The 12,603-nt window shown below is 36.5% G+C and overlaps 1 protein-coding gene across 1 annotated transcript in view; it reads left to right on the forward strand.

Moving 5' to 3' along the window:
- LOC134856977 (RNA polymerase-associated protein RTF1 homolog) overlaps window positions 1-12,603 on the forward strand; it is a 607,680-nt gene that overhangs the window by 352,234 nt on the left and 242,843 nt on the right. The window lies entirely within an intron of this gene.

Below are 12,603 nucleotides of genomic sequence, written 5' to 3' on the forward strand. Positions count from 1 at the left end.
AAGTGTATAATCCATTGGATGTAAATACGATTAGTAACTTGGATTGTAATAATCTAATGGGTGGAAAGAAAGATTTATCGCAAAACACCCAACGGTCGTTCTTCTCGAATATTCTGAATTACGTAAACGACACTATCAGAATTTGTAATTCCAATCACTCGCGTTCCAATCACAGAGTCTTGCACAAGCGGTTGTGTTCCATTAAATTTATCAAAATTTGATTTCAATTATTTTTACTTATCAGACAAAACTTTTCTATTCTTTCTTGCCCAATCAGTATTATTAATCAATCAGTCATTAAATTCAGATCAGAAAAAACAGTTACAAGAATTTATTTCATCGGTCAACTTGTTAAAAATTTCCCTCAGGGCAGAAAAGAAAGGAATCTTCTTGAATTTTAATAACGACATAATGCCAGACCTACACAAGAAACTGTTGGCCAATTACAAGGGAGATCTCAGATTGCCAGACAACCCGTTATCACTCTCAGATCATTGTTCGAATAAGCTGATTAAACTAATGACGGACGAAGATAAAATCCTCAAGGAAGTAAAGAAGGCGGTACAGGAAGGCAAACCATTGGACAAATTCGGAGCCTACTTAAAGAACTTCCAGAGGGATATACATGTGAAAGAAGGACTGTTATTCAACGATAACAAACTGATAGTGCCGGCTGCATTACGATCACCATTCCTGTCACTCCTTCACGAGACTCATCCAGGGCAGTTTGGGATGAAAGCCTTGGCAGAAAACATTTGGTGGCCACACCTATACAGAGAGATATACCATCATAGAAAGAATTGCACTCAGTGTATAATGGCCGGTAAGAACCTAAAAGTGTTACTAGGGACGAACAAGACTGAGAAATTACCGAATCTGACCGAACCAAATGAAGAAGTAGATTTAGACTTTGCTGGCCCATTGGACAAGAGTTGGGGTAACGCAAAATACCTTTTGTTATGCATTGATCGCTTTTCAAAGTTTCCGTCTGCGAAGGTAGTAAACAACACCTCGACTTCTTCAATTTTAACCTTCATGACAGATTACTGCCATCTTCACGGATTTCCAAAGTCCATTAGAGCCGAACATGGGTCATGTTTTACTTCGTTTGATTTTAGAAACTTCTGTGAGAAGAACAACATTAATTTATTTCTATGTACGGTTGGCGATCATAGATCCAATGGAGTAGTAGAAAGACTCATTTACACGGTCAAAGCTAAGCTTCTGGCAATGTCGTTCAACGATCCAAAACCATCTTTAAATACGGCTATTGATAAAATTATTTGTAACATACGCTCGACGAAACAATCATCCATTGGTTGCTCTCCTTTCTCAAAACATTTTAATAGATCTCCCAATACGTTCTGGAAATCTTTGGTCTCTCACGCAATTAGTTTAGATAGGGAGAAATCAATCTTAACGAAGGACAGAGCACAAGACTGGGGGGCTGATGACGCGTTCGAAGATGGCTACCTGGAAGACAGAGCAATTGATGAAAGAGGCTATGAGAGCGACCCTGCTGACAAAGTAGATAGAAATCTTCAGCGAGCCCCACTGTCAAATCCTTTCAGCCAAGGAGGTAACTGGTTTAGGAAAACAGTTAACAGGAGGGAAGGAGAACCTTATTTTAAACCACTGGGGAGTAAACCTTTGTCAGACACGAAACATACGGTCACATTAGATAACGGACATGTGATAAGAAAATTGGACTTAGCTTTTAACAAAACCCAACCGGCAGCTCCTAAGACCTTCTCGGCAAGACCGAATTCGCTAATTAATAGTAATGATTTAGCAGGCAAGCGAAAAAGAAACTCCCCTTCCAAGAGACGAGACTCAATTATAGGAGGCCCTTCGATGACTTACACACCAACGGGTGGAAATTCAAGCAAAAAGAGGAGAACATTCATCACGACCTCGAAAGGTTCAAAATTCGACTTTAATAATCTAGATTCGTCGTTAGCGTTAGACCTTTGGGATAAAGTCATTGACGACTACTTGGGTACGGAAGCGGAAACTGTATATAATACACCGACTGTTAACCTTCATAGTGATTTAGATCAACCAAGGAGTACCGTAACAAGCCACACAAATACGCAGACAACAGTCATTTTACCAACGGGAACAGGTGACGACCCAATTCGAGTGGATAGCTCTCCGGAGAAGTCAGTGGAGACACCAAAGACCTCGATACCCGTAAAACTTCGTGCAAGAAATAATCCAGGCCCCCCGAAATTCTATGGCGATAGACGGTTTATCGACCAAGTGACGCTCGGTACGGAGACCATTAGTGCAGTAGACTCCGATGACGAACCGCTTATTACGTTTTCCGGTGCAAAGAGTCCAAAACAAAATCCTTCATTCTGTACGACGTCCCCCTCGGATTATCTTACACCCATTGATGAGATCCCACGTCATACGATTTTGGTTGCTGAAACCACACAAGACGAACTCTCAACACCTTCCTCTCAGGCGACAAGGACCGCATGGGTATCGCCACCATTGGTAGAAGTTACCAGGAATACTCAGGATGACGACGATAGTGACATATCCTCGGGTATCGATACCGATGTAAGAATAGAGGCAGACAATTTCCATCCTAGATACAACTCTACGGTCTCAAACTCTGAAAACTTTTAAACTGTGATAACACGACATGTTACGTATTTGATTTAGCTTTTATCCATTGGATACCCAGAACTTTTTTTATTATTATTTACTTAGTTAGTGAGTTAGTTAGTTTGCTTTAATTGTACAAATGCTACATAACCCCAATTGTACATATCATTTTGTACATTCAGTGTTGATATCTGTGTAAACCTGTAAGTAGCCTGTATATATTACCATATAATTACCTCCATTGTAATTTGTACTCTCTGTAAAAATCCATTGGTGCTAAATGCGGTTACGTTTTGTTTCTTCTTTGGCCCTGGTGGAGCGAGGGGAGATGGAGTATATGTGTGATATTGGCTACATCGTTGAGCGGGCAGATATTAATTTTTGTGCACTGGGGAATGTTGTGATTCAGTATTTTTAGTATGTTATAACCTTGACCTCTATTATCTAATTACGTACCAGTCAATGTTAACTCTACGAAGTCCAGTGGACTTCGGTTCACTAGTTGCTCTTTTTAGACTACAGTCAGTTTTAATTCAACCAATACTTTTATTGTCTTTCAACCTTAGTTAGATACAATAGCTACCAGTGGTACATCTTAACTCTTTATTACTAGGCATACATTTTCTTCTAAGTCACTTTTTCATACCATTTTCAGCTGTTTTTTAAAAATACCGGATTTCCGGTATTCGATTTCCGTTTTCATAGTTTCCATTTTTTTCCCATAAATTTCATAGGAAATTATGGAGTTGGAAAACGAAACGAGAATGGGAACAAATTACTATCTTTCCTTTCTAGCAACTCTCTTTTCGCATGTAACACTTCGCTTTTAAATACCCAAGCAGGCAAGTCAGGTATGTAACCCCCCCCTTGGCAAGGATGGAAAGCAGGAGTAGAAGGAAGTAAACCATTCTAGCGTCAAATTGACTAGGTACTCTAAAAAATACGTAAAAAACGATCACTTACTGACAGTCGCTCATACGCAGGCCTGAAGATTCGGATTGACCATAAGTTGGTTTGTGCACGTTTCAAACTCGACGCTCGACGACAGTTTTCTTCTTTTCAAGACACCAGAAAAGGCGTGCAGGTACAACTGCCCCAAACTGAAAGAAGAAAAGACTCTGAAGAAGTTGCAAAAGAGTGAGTACACTTGAGTGAATCAGGACTTCTGAAAGATCAATTACTCAAGTTGACATCTTACTCAATTCCCCCAACAAACATATTGGCAAAATCGAACAACAAAAGCACAAAAAATAAGTCTACTGATTCTGTAGTTCTTGCTCTAACGGAAGAAAGAAAAAAAATTATTTTTTCAGCTTCGTGATAGAACAGCAAGTTGTGCAAAGAAACAAGAAAAACAATCAAAAGGCTGAGGAAATCCATCTGCAAAAGAAATCGAAGACGCAAAATGTACAAGAATTGTCGACAAAATCGGATCTATAGATGAATCTAGACGTATGTTCAGGGCTCTGAAATCACTAAAAGCCTCTGTTCCGCCATCAACTGTTTCAGTTTTTAATGAAGATGGCAAGTTTGCGGGAAGCGATCGACAGAAGTGCGAGATTTTGAAGTCTTTCTACCACGTGTAATTTATAGGCAACTCCAGCCATGCTCATATTCAGTATTTCACTGGAAAACCTGGGCCTCTGAATTTACCCATTAGTGTTGAAAAGTCAAAAAAGCTGCTAGAAACCTTTCAAATAGATGAGTATGCGGGGGAGACAACATACTCAATGCACTTATCAAATAGCAAGTCAGGCTCTTTACGAACGTTTAGCAGAGTTCATCAACAAGTCTTTTCAACAACACCAAGAACTAGATTTCAAAATTGCGACTCTTATACCACTCCCAAAACCACAAAAAACGCGAAATCCTCCAGCAAATCTACGACCCATCATTTTATTGAACAGCACGCGAAAACTGCTATTCTTGATTACGCTGGAGCGTATCAAGCCTCTGATAGACAAGTACACAGAAAGAACACAGTGTGCCAATAAAAGCGGAAAGGCACAGGCGACATTGTTTAGTACCAAAGATTGCTATTCAGCGTAGTAGTGAAGAAAAGTTTGAGAAAGTCGGCATAGACATGTCTAGCATTTTCGATACAATGAACCGGAACACAACAAACCGGATAACGCGACCACAAGTGAAGATCGACAAAAGTGCCTCCAAAGTTTTTGAAACTACCATAGGAAGTTTCCAAGGAGACTCTCTTTGTGGCATTTTTTTTTCATTTTGTATCTAGCTGCGGCTTTACGTCTGGTCCGTTCCCTTCTGAGCAGACCAAATCCTCTTAACTGGGAGTGCTCTCTCCCATTGGAATCTGAATACGCTGATGATGTCGAATACATTTCGGAAGATTTGATGTACTGAGTGGCATTCACACTACAGTTGAAGAATGCCTACGATAATGAAACCTCATTATGAATACAAGCAAAACAGAATTCACAAAAGTGTATATCGCTACCACACCGAAAAAGAAGAACATGGCAATTTGGTTAAAGACAGCAAAGAGTGGCGCAAAACCAAAGTGTTAGGAACTCACCTTAGCACAAATACCGATATTCAGCAAAGTACCAACAAAGGATATCTAACGATTTCAGATATAAAGTATCGAAAAAAATCCACTTTCATCTCTCATAGAGAAACTTCGTTGGCGTTAGTTCGGCCATTTTCTTCGTGAGCCTGACACTTTACTTCACTCAAAATAACTTACTAGACCTTCTCAAGCACGATTTGTCAAGACGACAACTAAAACTTGAATTTGAAGCAGATATTCAACTGAACACTAGTCACGCGTCTGATCGCAATTTTTGCAACTGCTTGTATGATTTTGGTTTGGCTGACCAGAGTTCTACGTGTGACGCCTTGTTTAGTTTTGTTAACAGTAATTGATTGATGATTTCCGCTAATCGACACAAATCAAAACTGCGCTGACTTAGAAAATCTGAAAAAAAATTTTTTGTTGTGTTCTAATTTCGACAAAAGTTTTACAAAGTATACGGCTTTGACTTGTATATCTGATTTAGCATGATACGATAATTGGTTTTTCCTCCAATTTTTACTGGTACTGATTCGCTCTCAAGTTGGTTTTGCCTAATTGATTTTTGAAATTATTAGAAAAGTTGACAAGAGTTTGAAATCCTATCGGTTTAGAAAATATAAAATTTTTGAAAAAATGAGGCGGCTTAAGCTAATAATTTTACGTTTAACTTTAGTTTTTTGCTAGCATTTTTGTGAATAGTAAAATTAATATGAAAATTGATCTTTTAACAGCAATAAAAATTTGAGATGAAAGTTATAGCGGGTCTTCTTTTGATTCAATGTTTCACACTCGAATTAAACATTTTTTTCTGGCGGCGGCGTACATTTTGTCCATTTAAAGCCAGATAACACAAAAAAGCCAGATTCAATCGAATGGTGTCTGATATAGAAGCCCGTTCAGACGTCATAATGAAGCAAATTGCATTTTTTCTTCTTAAAAATTTTATAATGCGCAAAAAAAATTGAAAAATTTTGCTTTATAAAGTAAAAATGAAAAGTCGGTAGATGAATGATGAAAAGGTACGAATAATTTTTTACGATACTGTAAATAAAGCAGCTAAAAAAATTCTGGTAAGCTATATTTAACAGGGGAACCCCCATGACAAAAGGATCAACAACCCGAATAATATATCCAGTGGCGGATCTAGGATTTTCTTGAGGGGGATTTTCAAAAAGTTTTCGAAAATTTTGTCCTTTTTTTAGGTCGACCATATTGATTTTCCGAGCTCTCCCAAAGCACTGAAAAGACTCTGCTTTGGCCAAAATTTCTGTGTCGCAGGCAAAATTTGAAAAAAAGACCAAAAAATCGCGTTTTTTCGGCGCGCGCTCCAACCTCAAATTTAGTATTGAAAAAAAGGATTAGGATCGGTCAGCCAAAAATGGATATCTCAAATAGAACAAAGGAAAGCCCTTCGGGTCGGCAGGCAATCAACTCCCTCAAAAAGAGGGTGCCCCCCCCCCCCCCCCCCTAAATCCGCCCCTGAATATATCAGCCATTCAGAGTTTAGTATACAAAACTTAGAGAAAGTAGCTTGGAAAGCAGTCAGCTGTGGACAGGCTAACAGAAGTTGATTGAAAGTTTTCGTGCATTTGGTTTTTCTTGTTTGCGGATAGCCCCCTATTGAACGTCTCACTGAACTGAGTCATATTCTTTTTTGCTGTAATTGCAGGTGTGCAACTTCAGAGTGGGTCAATGGGCAAACACTAAATATGTGTACAGACTGGACATCGACCGATCGATAGTGACTGAGCCGTCAAAACTGCCCCTGCACTACTTGACACAGAACAACCACTGGGATCTCCTGGACCCCGTCAATGTCTTCATATCCAACCGCACTTTTATGAACTTGACCGGATTTCTCGACTACGACATGATCATATACGAGTTCAAGTTCAAACGACATCCGGGCTTCTACGTTACAGTAATCATAGTCCCATCCATGCTCCTAGCTGCGATATCGGCACTCACTATGGTTCTGCCAGTAGAGAGTGGGGAAAAAGTGTCACTGAGCATAACTCTGCTTCTATCTCAGGCGCTGGAACTACTCGTGTTATCTGACATTCTTCCGGCAAGCACCAGGTATTAAATCAGGCGCGGCTCTCAGACTTTCTCGAAGACTTTACGGAGTAGGACGGGGGTTTCATAATATGTCGACCTCATGTTAGGGCTCCTTTTTTTGAGCAGTCTTGATACCCTTTAAAAATACTCAGTTGGGGTAAAAAAAAATTTTTCCGGTAGGTACAATTTTGAAAAAATTGAGCCTTAAATCTTATATGAAGTTCTTCGAAAACCAAAGACATGCTAAAACTTTTTTGATTAACCTAGAACTTAACTCTTATTGTTTGTAACACTTCTCAAAAAAGCCAAGAAATATTTTACAAGTGCAATTTAACCAAAACTTCAAATTGATTTAGATATAGACGTTTTAAAAATGGTTTTAGCGATGATTTCCCCATCCTCGGATCCCTGGTCAGATTTCTGATCATTCTCGTTTCTCTGTCCACTATGAACACGATAGTTGTCTCTGCAATATACTATCGACCACCGAGCGAAACAGTTCCGAAATTCTTGCAAACTTTTGTCAGGTCCAGATATATGCATTTGCTTTTGCTTCCACGCGTTCTGGTCGAGAACCAAGCAACTGGTGTTTCCCGCCAATATGACCGCAAATCAGAGGACGAAAGTGCAGCTTCAGTTCAGATTAAGATCAAAGAATCAGCAAATAATGGAGTGCAGAAAATTGATGAGAAGAATAAAGAGCCCATTTCTTATGACGACAAAACCATCCGAGACACGAAGGAACTACATGGACAGATGATAATTGAAGGAGAAGGATGGAAGGTGATCTCTCGCCTAGTTGATCGACTATTCATGATTTTCTACTTTCTGTTCCTTCTGACTGGAGCAGCGCACTACTGCTACAAGGCATTCATTCACATATAAAAAACTCTAAAAATCAACTGACTGAATTGATAATTGAAGCTGCGAAAAAACGTTGAAGAAAAACAATTGTTCGACAGTTGGTTGACTTCCACATTTTAACACAGCATGCATTCATGTTTTGAAAACTGGAGCATATTTTTAAAGAAAAATAACAGTTTAACTAGAATAGCTGGTAGCTGTGCAAGTAGCCTAGGAAAATCCGATTCGACGACTTCCATTTAGAAAATTTTTTATTGCCAAGGTAGCGCAAAATGAAGCTTCCAAAACCAGCTTTCCTTTTGGTAAAAAGATTTTCTTAGCTTCGTTTTCATATAACGAGTATAACATGATCGCTCTACTTGCTCAAAATTAGATTAAAGCTCAAAAACTTCAAGCCGGTTTTTCTCAAGACGGAACACTTTTTTCGAGACTGGGACACGCCTGAAAGGTTTTTAATATGATTTATTTTTCAACCCATTCCGATAATTATTTTTTGAAACTAATGTTACGCAAACTAAATCAGACCCGAAGGCAAAAATTTTATTAATTTTCAACGATCGCAACTGTAATTCAAACTTTTTCGGAGGTTAATAATAATAATTTTATTTTCAAGCCAAAACTATCTATTTGGAGCTAATTTTATTTTAAACAAAACTATTTAGGTTGAAGCGATTTATGAACATAATGGATATCCGGTTACTGAGCAAGCAGCAAGGAATATCAGAACATTGTGACCACAGCACTTGAGGTAAATAGAGTTAAGGCGGGTAGAAAAAAGTTACGGAAAAATCAAAAATATTTCATGTTTGACAAACTTTTTTGCGTGTTTTGCTAAAATTTCAATTGCAATTTTTCAGTAAAAAGCAAATAATTTAGATGAATGTATTTCTAACCAACGGTAATAACTAACAAGACTGCTCGTATCAGGGCGAAGCCCTGAATCTTCCGACTGCCTTTTAAGGGTTTTATGGAGCAGTAATAACATTATAAAATTAATTGTATTAAAATAAAATAAAAAATTTTTTTTCTTAAATTTGAATTTTTTTAATCCTCCCCCCACACGCCATATAAAGTAGAAAAGGATAGATTTCGCTAAATCAATTATGGCAAATAAGCTTCTTTCAACCAGTTTGGAACGATTTCTAAGACGGATTAAATCTCCGCACACGCATTAATAGCGCGAAATATATCGCGCGCTAGTTGTCCCAAATTGGCCAAAATGGCAATCTTTAAGCCCCCATAACGTTACGAAAAATGATCACAGGTGAAATATCTTTTCAAATGTGAGCTCAGTGCAACAATACCTTTTGAATGATATAAAAAAATTCCGTCAAAAATGGCTAGTTAAAAAGTCGAAATTTGTCTGAAGAAAAAAAACCCACCCCGAGCTGAAATATTCCGTTACTTTCGTATCGAAAGTCGGAACAATAAACTAATATAGGACTCAGAGAAACATTAAAATAGCATACAATTATTTCGAAAGAAAAATGGAAAAAGCATGCCAAATTTGATAAATTTTTTGATTGTTTAAGCCAACGTGTAGCTAAAATTACTATAATATGATTTCAAGCTTGACCCTTCAGGCTCGTTGATGGAGTTTGAGTTTTTAGGCTCGCTGAAATGAAAACAAAACACATCTAGCAAAAATTCTTTCTGATTTCGAAAAATGATCCGTACAATAAAACGGTTAAATTTACTAAATTTATTTTTATTTAACCTAATTATTTTTTAAAGTTTTATTCAGTAATTTCATTAATTTATCAGCTTCAATTATATAAAAGAATTTTTTGACGTTTTTGAGCTCAAAAACTAATTTATATAAAGGTTGCAGCTTTCCTTCTAAAAAGCATGTTGTTTCGGATAGAAAAAGTTTTCTCTAAGCCACAAAGTTGAATACACTGAAATTTTGGAACTAAGATTAAACATGAAGATGAGCACAGGTTTTCCCCAAAGTAATAAGTGGAACAACATGTTCAGTTACAAAAAAAAAGCTTCAATAATCAATCAACAAGACAAATGTTAACTTTTATGGCTGCAAAAGAGGAAATCTCATTTTAAATCTCAATTTTGGTATGAATTAAACTGATGATTCAACTAATCCACTGCTAATCATTAAAAATATCAATCGAAAAAAAATCTATTGTAACTAATTTGTTTTGTTTGATTGTTTTCGAAAATCGCCAACGGACAACATAAAACATTAACGCTGGCGAAATACAATTGATACTCCCCGATTTAAGAAAAAATAGCATGAAGAAAGTATTCTACAAATTGATTAGCAGATTGATCAGATTTGCCCTTTTTCATTTATTTTTACAGAGTGCAGCCACTCTTACAAAAGATGGGAAAATTGCAAAAGATTTACAATAAAACAAAACCAATATTTGCATAACATGGGAAAAAAGAAATATATAATTTGTCAACATTCATATATCTTGAGATTCTGACCAAAAAAACTCTTTATTATTGAAAAAAATATATTCCACTCTTAGTGGCTGCTTTTTTCATTTTAAAATTAAGAACCAATAAAAAACAAACTTTTAAAATTCATCTTCAAGCGAGCGTCTATACATCGCACCAAGTGTTAGCTATTTGAAGAAAAATTGCAAAGTATTCTTTTTTAGAGATACTTAGACAAAAAATTGTATAAAACTAAAAAAAAATGCAGTATACGGTTTTGCTAAAATTTGTCTAGTTAACACATATCACAGTTGGCGTTATTAAATTCATATCTTCTTCGGGAAATATATGCTCTTGCATATAATTTGTTTTGAAAAATTGAAGCCCAATTTCGGTTTCTACAGCAAAATGAGGCATCAAAAACGCTTCATTTCAATCACAAAAGGCGATTCATGTCAAACAACATAGGAACATCCTTCAAACTACTAATTGATTCGCTATTAAAAAACGTTGAGAAAAATTTCTCCAGAAAAGTTTGAGTGAAAACTTTTTCCAGCAAGTAACAAGGAGCAACGCAATCCCAAAACTAGCAAACTAGGCTAAAAACAGAGAAATAAGAAAATGTGAGTTAAAAAGCCAAACACAAGAAGGCACATATTTTTTTTGCAAAAAAGATTGAAGCAGCAGAAATTGAAGACAAAAATTTTTGGCATTCGTTGATGAATGAGTTCTCAAAAAGGCACGGATTTTTTCAAATTAGTTTACACACAGAAGCAAAGCTTGCTTCATTTTTTAATTTTATTTACTCAGAAATATATCATTTTTTGAGATCAGTTTAATTGAGTCGCTTTTGTTGCATTCCAAAAACTATACATGAAAATCTATCTAAGGGTTTTTATCCTTCTTGCAGTTCCCTAATTAAGTGTCAATTTTTTCAGGATTAAACGTAGTTTCTGCCGCAGAATTAGTTGGAGAACACTTTTCGTAGAATAGTAGGCTTTATCGTGGCATCAACAGATTGTGATTGGGATTGACGGGATGTTTTCAATTGCTTATTGGCAAAAATACCTAAAATCAACATTTTCTGAGTTTTTTAAGCAGTTTTTAAGCTGATGTTTTGTTTTCGGATATGGCGATATAATAAAGTTTGCAAGGAATTCATCAATCAAATATTTTATCCCAGCAGTTTCAACGTTGATTAATGTCGCTGCGAAATAATAGAGTTCAAAAATCTGATTCAAGATTCTTTTCAAGACTTTTTCTTTGTTGGTTGTTGCATCATGAATCTTTTCCATTCAAAATCTTCGCAAACACAACCAAGCAAAATGTAGAGCTCTAAACAGACAAAACAAAGTGAAATAAAAAAATTAAAAATACCTTCTGAAAAAAAATTCTTATGAGATTTCGATTATCACGTTCAAACACCTGCTTTTAATTTTTTTACTAGCCACCAATAAAGCAGCTGCGTTTTCTACCAAATTGCCAATGTTATGCAGCAAAAATTCAACCAAAAAAAAACTATTTAAAAGTTCCGGATTTGAATATCCGACCTGTTGATCAGAATTCTCACGTCGTCGCATCTACGCCACGGTTGCTTGGAAGTATACTAGTGGCCCAGCTTCTGCTGGATCCAAAAGTTTTAATTTTTCAAATCATAATGTACTGCTACGGCAATGAGTTTTTTTTTAAGTTAAAAATAGACTTAACGCAAATTCCTAGTGATTTTTCTGCTTAAGTAGAAGATAAGCCGCTTATTTGAAGAAAAAACTACTCACTCTTTCAATTGAAGCCTTTATCTCAGATTTGGCTAAGTAGTTTTCAAAAAAAAACGAAGAAAATTCAAAAACACCAAAAATGCCACCAAATTAAATGAGGACTTAGATAGAAAAATTCTTCGCAAAAAATTACTAGGCTTTTCTAATGCAATAATTTAGTTTGCCGCAAACAGCGCATTTTTATCCCACATTTCCTAAATTCAAATCACTAACATGTACAAAAAATCAATTTTTCAAAACAGAGGCGAATTTGCACCTCGCATACACAAGCAAAACATGACCAAGAACGCTATTGGGAAAAACTGAATGAAAAAAACTTCGAGTCTACAAATCTTCTCAAGTGACGCA

This window comes from Symsagittifera roscoffensis, chromosome 1 (genome assembly GCF_963678635.1).
Source record: "Symsagittifera roscoffensis chromosome 1, txSymRosc1.1, whole genome shotgun sequence".
Taxonomy (NCBI): Eukaryota; Metazoa; Xenacoelomorpha; order Acoela; family Convolutidae; genus Symsagittifera; species Symsagittifera roscoffensis.